General features: G+C 37.4%; 1 long non-coding RNA gene across 1 annotated transcript; it reads right to left on the reverse strand.

Moving 5' to 3' along the window:
• Positions 1-216: 216 nt before the first annotated feature.
• On the reverse strand, positions 217-4,607 carry LOC107805589 (uncharacterized). The gene is made up of 3 exons (XR_001652456.2): positions 4,242-4,607; positions 550-606; positions 217-442 (listed from the first exon to the last, which is right to left on the reverse strand). It is a non-coding gene; the product is annotated as an uncharacterized LOC107805589 (long non-coding RNA).
• Between the last annotated feature and the right edge of the window lie 4,324 nt (positions 4,608-8,931).

Below are 8,931 nucleotides of genomic sequence, written 5' to 3' on the forward strand. Positions count from 1 at the left end.
AAATATTATTGGACAGAAGTTTCTTAATTCTTCTTTAGAGATACGACCTAATCTCCGGTGCAATAAATAAGCTGACTACGGGATGGTTAAATTACCCTTATTACCAGTTATGTGAACATGCAAGGTTCATTGAACGAAATAATCATATCAAGTAAGTATTGATTATTGTAACTTGATAAAGAACCGGGACCAACCAATTTTGAATTATGAAAGAGACTATTTTTTTATTTTCAAATAAATATAAATAACCAAACTTATCTAATACAGAAACAGAAATCAAATCCCATCAAAAAATGACGCAACATAAGTCTTGTTCAAATTCAAATAAAGTCGGCTCTTAACAATTTCTAAAATTTCCAATTGCTTCGACTTCCACCAACTTGCTATCACCATTGTATATGTATCTTTCACCATTATTACGCTTTCGATAGTTCAGGCAACCCTGCATAGACACAGTGATCTGAGTTATTTTACTGAAATCTCTCCATCATTTGTGTCTTGGTACCGAAGTCAAATTAACCTTCGAACAAATAAAATTAAGAGGTGTACCTTTCTTTGCACGCCATGTGTGATAGTTGGAACAATCCTTCCTATTATGACCTGCAACTTTACAAAAGAAAAAATCATCTATAGTTGGTTCCTGATATTGTATCTTTTGTGCTGTTGTATCCACAACTTCCTTATTCTTTCTTTTTTTTCCTTAGGCACAATGGCTAAGTGAACATTTTCTATCTTTTCCTAGTTCAGTCTATACACAGTGAGAGATTAGATCATTTGGAGAGCATGTCTCTTTCTGACAATTATAGCTCACTTTAAACTGGCTAAATTGTGGTGGGAGGGATATCAAAACTCATACGATATATTGTATAGACTGAAATCGGCAGCAAACTATAATTAAATAACTGGAACTGAAAAAAAGTAGGACCTCGTACCAATAATTTAACCAACCACAACCACAATTAAATCTCTAACTTCATACACGAAAAAAAGCATGTGTCACGACCCGGATTTCCCACCCTCGGGTGTCGTGATGGCGTACTAATACGAGCTAGGAAAGCCAATTATTTGCACACTTTACCTTTTTACACATTTTATATTCATTAACAATTGCGGAGTAATAATATTTAAATAGCGGAATTTAACATAAGCGGAGGAAAAAGCAATAAGCTATATGAACATGAATCCAATACAACTGTTTGAGCCTCGACTACCCGGAACTGGTGTCACAGTTTCATAGACGGTCTAGGAATACTACAAATAGAGGTCTGAAAGAATTAAATACAGCACTGTCTTTGGAAATACAGGTAAGAAACAGGAAGGTAGATAGAAGGAGACGCCAAGGCCTACGGACGCCTGTAGGGTTACCTCGGGTCGCCTGATGAATGAGATTCAGCAATCTCACTGCGGTCCAAAGTCCACAACACTGGGGTCTGCACAAAAGAGTGCAGAGTGTAGTATCACCACAACCGACCCATGTGCTGGTAAGTGTCTAGCCTAACCTCGGTGACGTATGAGGCTAGGACCAGACTACCAAATAACCTTGGGCAGTTAAATGATATACAGCGGAAAGTAAAGAAGAAAAAAATAAGTAAAGATGGGAGGGAGAAACATGCTTCGGGGAATAACAGATAAGAATAGATTATCAAAGAACTATAAAGGAATCAAAATCCAACCATTAACAAGAATAAGGAAAACAAAGGCAGATTTCACTTTCTTTTCACGTCTTGTGGTAGGCGTACCACCCGCTCCCATTTAATTATATCTTGTGGTAGGCGTACCACCCGCTCCCATTTATAATATCATTGTGGCGTATAACCCGATCCACATATAATATTGTTGCGGCGTATAACCCGATTCATATATAATATTGTTGCGGCGTGCAACCCGATCCATATATAATATTGTTGCGGCGTGCAACCCGATCCATATATAATATTGTTGCGGCGTGCAACCCGATCCATATATAATATTGATAACAATCATAATAAGAGTCCCGACAAGGGATCAATAAGGTCTACACTATCCCGACAAGGGAGTCGACAGTATAACTAATCACGTCCCGGCAAGGGAGAAGCAACTATAACCAAACTCGTTACCACACCTAACTATCTCAGCTACAACCAAACTTGTTACAACACCTAACTATCTCAGTTATAACCAAACTTGTTACAACACCTAACTATCTCAGCTATAACCAAACTTGTTACAATACCTAACTACCTTAGCTATAACCAAACTTGTTCCGACCCCTATCACAAAGAATCATCAACCTAAGCATCCGTAATATCAATTAAGAACACAATGTAAGGGAGCCATAACTCAACAATAGCCCGGCAAGGGGGAAACATAATGATCTCTACTCTTTCTCACTTTTACTTTACAACTCGAACCAATGCTCTAGAGTTTCAGTTATCACTATACTTTCACAATTCGTTATACAATTGGAACCAACGCTCCTCAATGTTCAAAGGTCACAATCTTTCCACAACTTTACACAACAAATAGAAATCTTCACCAAGGCATGAATAATACAACGAAGTCATGAAAATTACAATATAAGAGTCACGGTCATGCTTGACACTAACGTATAGATACTCGGCACCATGCCTATACGTCATACTCAATAAGAAGAAAATAGCAAATAGGACACAACACCTAATCCCTCAAGTTAAAGTTAGACCAAACACTTACCTCAATGTCTCAGACACAACTCAAGTTTTAATTATAGCTTTACCTGTTGATTCCACCACCAACTCGCTCGTATCTAGCTACAAGTTACATAATTACATAAATAAACGCTAAATGAATCAATTGAATGTATGAAAATGAGTTTTTTCAAAGTTTTACCCTAAAAGTCAAAATCGTCCCCGGGCCCACGTGGTCAAAACCCGAGGTTCGGACCAATTTTTAAAAAATCTAGGTTCTACCCAAAACACCCAATTTCCCCCATGAAAATCATTGATTTGAAGTTGAAATCATCTTAAAAGATGTTTATGATTGAAGAAAACTAGTTAAGAATGACTTATAATTGATTTGGAGAAGAAAGGTTGTTTGAAAAATCGCGTCTTATGTTTTTGGGGTTTTGAAAAATGAAAAATAACTGAAAATCCCGTCTATTTATACTATTCTCAAGTGCCCTGTGCGGACCGCACAAAATGGACTGCGGCCGCACAGTCCTTCCTGGGATGCTGCAGATCAGCGCCCTGTGCGGACCGCACAAAACCGACCATAGCCGCACAACCCAGTGAAAAACTGTGCGGACCGCACAAAACTGACTGCGACCGCACAGTCTCCACCGCGCACCACACGAACCTCACATGGACTGCGCTGGCCCCTTCCGTGGTCGCACACAATTTCTCGTGGACCGCACTAGCAGGTTCAGAGACCCGCAAATTTCTCTGAACCTGCAACAAGTGTGTTTTTAGACCTAAGGCATCCCGGAACCTACTCGAAACTCACCCGATCCCTCGGGGCTCCTAACCCAACATACGTACTAACTCACTAACATCATACGAATTTATCCATACGATCAAGTCGCCAAAATAACCTCAATAACAACGAATTAAACCTCAAAATCCAAGAATTTTTCTCAAACTTCGTAAAACATCAACTTTTGCAATTTAAGTCCGAATCACGTCAAATGACATCTGTTTTCACCAAATTTTACAGAAATGTCTTAAATCATATATAAGATCGGTACCGGGCACCGAAACCAAAATACGGACCCGATACCATTATGTTCTAAGCAAATTTCATTTCAAAATCCTTTAAACAATTTCAGAAAACAATTTTCTTTGAAAATTCATTTATCGGGCTTGGGACCTCGGAATTCGATTTCGGGCATACGCCCAAATCCCATATTTTCTTACGGACCCTCTAGGACCGTCAAATCACAGGTCCGGATCCGTTTACCCAAAACGTTGACCGAAGTTAAATTTATTCATTTTACAGTCAAAACTTATCATTTTTCACAGACTTTCACATTTACGCTTTCCGGCTACGTGCCCGAACTGCGCACAGACGTTAAATGAGGTTTTCAAGGTCTCAGAACACAGAATTTCGTTTTTAAACAAGGTCATCACAGCATGGAACCAAAAATTGACTACAAAAAAGACATCAGAAGCGTTGAAAAAAACAAAGAATCTAAAAAGCATATGAAAACACATGGAAAGCAACACAAAATGCAAATTTCAAAAACTCTAAACCCTATATTATTCACCAAAATAATAGTTTATACTTACTTGAAAGAGGCATAACGAAGCAAAAATTCCAAAACTTGAATCCGATTATCACCCTCTTTAATCGGCAACCATTTTCGCTCTTAGCTAGTAGGGTTAGAAATGTTTTGATAAAGTGAATGTGGTCGGATGTGTTTAGGTTAAAACGAAGGGTTAGTATCACGGGAGGGTCGGTAATGGGACGGGTTACGAGTGGATAGTTTAGGACTTGATTTTAAATTGGGCCAATGAAAATATAACAAGTGGATTAAAAAGTATTTTTTTAATAGAAGGGTGTTAAAAATAAGGGTATAGCTAATGCAGAACACAAACGGTAAGTGCTTTTTTATTCAAAAAATTGGAAGGAGACTTTTATGGTACCAAATTCAATACTTCTCCCTAAATAAGGGTAATTTAGCCCTTTTCCGTAGAATTATTTAGTTATATTCTCCCTAAATGTGTAGTTGTTACGTCAGAAGTCAACCCAATGACCATCAATGTTGGAATATGCCACAATTTGCTGTCTAGTACAAAGATGGCTGGAGGAGATCAGACAATAATTTCGATAATTTAACTTAATGGGACAAATATGCTGTAGATAAGCTTTGAATTAGTCCATTATTAATATTTATTAATGGTAGGTAAACAACAATTATCGCTTAATTAAATATCTAGTGGTATTGTTAGGTATATAACAATTATTGCTTTAATATTAATAGTGCTACTGTAACTGCTGCCTGACTTTCGTTCTTATTGGTTGGTTTAGTAGAATGAAATACTATTAGGGTATACCTTGAATAGTTTAAATCAGTTTTTGGTCAGTACATTTTTTGCTTTTGAATTACTTCTTTTTGGGATTTGTACATATATGTACTATATTTGTATTTATTTACCCTAGCTATTGTTATCAAACTTGTATTGCTATACACAAAGATTTTCTTTTCTTATACCAACGAGGGACAAAGTGCATTAGTAAAATGAATTCATTCAAAATTTCACTTCCCTATATTTTTTTTCCCACCATTTTTCATTCACACCTCTTTTGTTATTAATAAATAATAACAAAACCCAACAATCCCCCACATGAATGGGGAATGACTATAAACTTAAAGGAATGCGCGGACGTGTGTGTGTTTTACATGCAAGAATTAATTGCATCTGGATAAGTAGGTTTCCCTTTGAACTTTTCATAGTGAACTTATATCGGATATACTCGGTCAATCGGTAGATTTGATATCTTTGAACCGCCGAGCTTTGTTATATACCTAGACAACATAAGTCACACAATCAATCATTAACCATCTATGGTTCTCACGGTTGTGTTCGTTTCAGCCATGAACACCGCCTTGTTTCATGATTGCTTAGAGGATGAGCCTTTACTTTCATTCTCCTTGAAGCGGCTTACACTTTACACTCACATAGGTGATTCCTAAAAGTATAATCCTAAAGACACACTATCTGGCCATATCCCGCCAGACTTAACAAATCATTAAAAAGCTTTAAGTTTTATTGACTCATCAAAAAGCCTTAATGCTTTACCTCGTTTTTTGAACATCGTCTTCATCACGTGAATGGGTTGTGTTACTGTTTACCGTGAAAATGGTAGCAACAATTAATTTATAAATGGAACTCTAAAAATATGTGATATATTTTTATGTTAGTTGTTAGAGTAGTAGATGCTAAAAGTATGAGATTTAACGAAGAAATACGAACTAAAGCGAGGTAGTAGTCAAACCGAGAAACTTGCAGCCCGAGCCTCGGACTGGTCGATGAAGGACCTCGAGATCGATATCTGGATCAAACTCGAGCTATTGGGGGTAGTCAGGAATGGGATAATAGTTAAGATACGATCATGCAAGGCTTTTTATGGCCAATACCTAGCAACACGGGGCAAGTCATGCCCGAAAACTGATGAACAAAGTGCAAAAGCTCAAAACGACCAGTCGGGTCGTTACAATCCCGCACCTTAGTTCAAATCACAACTACGTACAGGGGATCTCCTAGGATGTCGTCCCAAAGTAAAACACACAGCAGCAACACAAGAATACTCAATTAAGCTTAATTTCGTACCAGGTAAAACAGGTAATTCTAATTTAACATGCTTCACATAATTCAATTAAGGCAGTTTAAGCAAATAAACAGTTAAGTCAATTAGACATGTTTTTTCTACGCTAACAACACGAATAAATTGCAAGTAAAATGAAACAGGAAAAATAAACACAATTGAAATTACTTAAAGAAAATCGGATTTTCAATAATTAGTTCAAGTACGCACTTGTCACCTTACGTACAGGGAATTTCAATTATCAAATATACCAAATCCTAAGGGGAAGGTCCCTCGCACAAGGTTAGGCAAGCCACTTACCTCGAACTAGCTCAAATCAATCTGAACTCACGCTATTGCCATGAGTACTCGACTCCAAATGACCCGAATCTATTCAATTCAATTTCATAATGTAAATAACATTTCAAGTAACTGATTCTACAAAGAAATTCTAAGCTAATACACAAAATTAGGTAAAATGACCAAAATGCACCTCGGGCCCACGTCTCGGAATTGGGTAAAATTTACATTTCCAGAATCCTCACACTCTCACGAGTTTAGTCATACCAAAAGTACCAAAATTGGACCTCAATTGTCCCTAAAATCATCACTCAAAGGCCTCTAATTAGTCAAGCCCTAACCCACAAATTACCACTAATTTTTCATGCTTAAATTGATAAAAATCATTCCAATAACGAGTTTAGGGACCAAAGACCCTACCCCAATTAACTCCTCTGAAAATCCCTCTTGATGAGTTCTCCCAAGCTTCTTCCCGTTTGAAAAGATGTGAAAAATAGCTAAGTTTAGCGAAGGCAAGTGTGTATATGTTTCTGCCCAGTTAATCCGTTTCTACGCCCTAGGACCGCATCTGCGGTCCTCCTGTTGCGGACCAATGGTCGCATCTGCGATAATCACTAACTCAGCCTAATTCCGCACCTGCGACTCCCCATCCGAAGATGCGGTACCGCTCATGTGGAAATTCTACCGCTTTTGCGGCTCCTGTTGAACCTCCCCATTTCCGCTTCTATGATGTCAAATGCTGCTTTTGCGGCTCCGCACCTGCGGAATCCAACCGCATGTGCTGTTATGAAAGATACCAGCAGCTTCAGCTGCTTCAACCACTTCCAAATCCTTACGTCAACCATCTGAAATCATCCCGAGGCCCCCGGGACCTCAAACAAAAGCACAAACAAGTCTAATACCACTGCCCAAACTTATACCAATCCTTAAAACACCTAAAAAATATCGACACAATGAATCAACCACCGATTCAAGCCTAAGAACTCCAAAATTTTAAAAATATGCTTTCGATTATAAAGTCTATCAAACCTCATCTGAATGACCTGAAATTGTGCTCACACGTCAAATTTAACACTGCAGAGCTACTCCAACTTCCGGAATTCCATTCCGACCCTCGGATCAAAATCTCACTGTCGAACCAGAAACTTCAAAATTTTGACTTTCGGCATTTCAAGCCTAAATTAGCTACCGACCTCCAAAACACAATCCATTCACGCCTCTAAGCCCGAAGTCACCCAACGGAGCTAACGGAACAACTGGATTTCCATTCTGAGGCTGTCTTCACATTGTTCCGATTGCGGTCAAATTTACAACACTTAAGCTCTAATTTAAGGACTAAGTGTCCCAAAACTCTCCGAAACACAAAACCGAACATCCCGGCAATTTAAAATAGCAGAATTAAATATGGGGAAAGCAGATAACAGGGGATCGGGGCGTAAATTCTTAAGACAACCGGCCGGGTCGTTAGAATTTCCGTTATCAATTGCCATTTCTCACTGTCAACAACAGAAGAGTTCAATTAATGGCAAAACTAGAATAGTAAATAATACTGTAATTAATAAACAGTACGTAATAAAAAACAACCGAAGTTTTTATATACTGTTTTACAGAAAAACGATGAAGTTTTTTTGTTCTTCAAATCATTTTGTGAATTTCAATACTCTAATGAAGTTTTATATTCAAATCAGAATAGTAAATTTCAGATGGAGTAGAAAACCACACAGGTTTTAATCTCCACAAACAGAATACAAAATAAAATAAAAATAATTTCCTTAAGATTGTTATCAAACTGTATTGTTGTAAAATAAATAAAACAATAAATTTTCCGAAAACAGAAATAGAAAGTTAGTAGAAATAAATTCTGAAAACAGTATTTGAACTTCAAAATAAATTTTAAAAATGGTATAGGAACAAATCGAGCCCACTGAATACACAGTATGTCCTTAAGGAAATTATTCCCCTTATGTACCCGAGGTTTTGGAATATATCCTTCTAGGATAGAACGATTTAACTCACCGGAGTATTGGTGCCAAAAATGCCAATGAACAGCGAACCACTCGAAGGCTATAAAATATAGTGGATTTTTTGTGCAGAAGAAGAAGATTATCAGAAAATTTCGTAAGAAAATATTCTAGTATTTGAAGGAATATTTATAGCCAATTTGGTATTGTTTCTGAAAAGGTTTGCAACCTTTTAGAACAACCATAGCTATTGGAACAGGTTTGACATTGTTTCAGAACAGCCATAGCTGCTGGAAATAATGCGGGAAATGTAAAACAGATTTAGAATAATCCGGGAAAGAAAACGAACCGGATCGGTCATGGGTTATTCCAGATTGAATTTTCGTTAATTAATTTAATTAGTTAATTA

The sequence above is a fragment of the Nicotiana tabacum genome, chromosome 7 (assembly GCF_000715075.1).
Source record: "Nicotiana tabacum cultivar K326 chromosome 7, ASM71507v2, whole genome shotgun sequence".
Lineage (NCBI taxonomy): Eukaryota > Viridiplantae > Streptophyta > Magnoliopsida > Solanales > Solanaceae > Nicotiana > Nicotiana tabacum.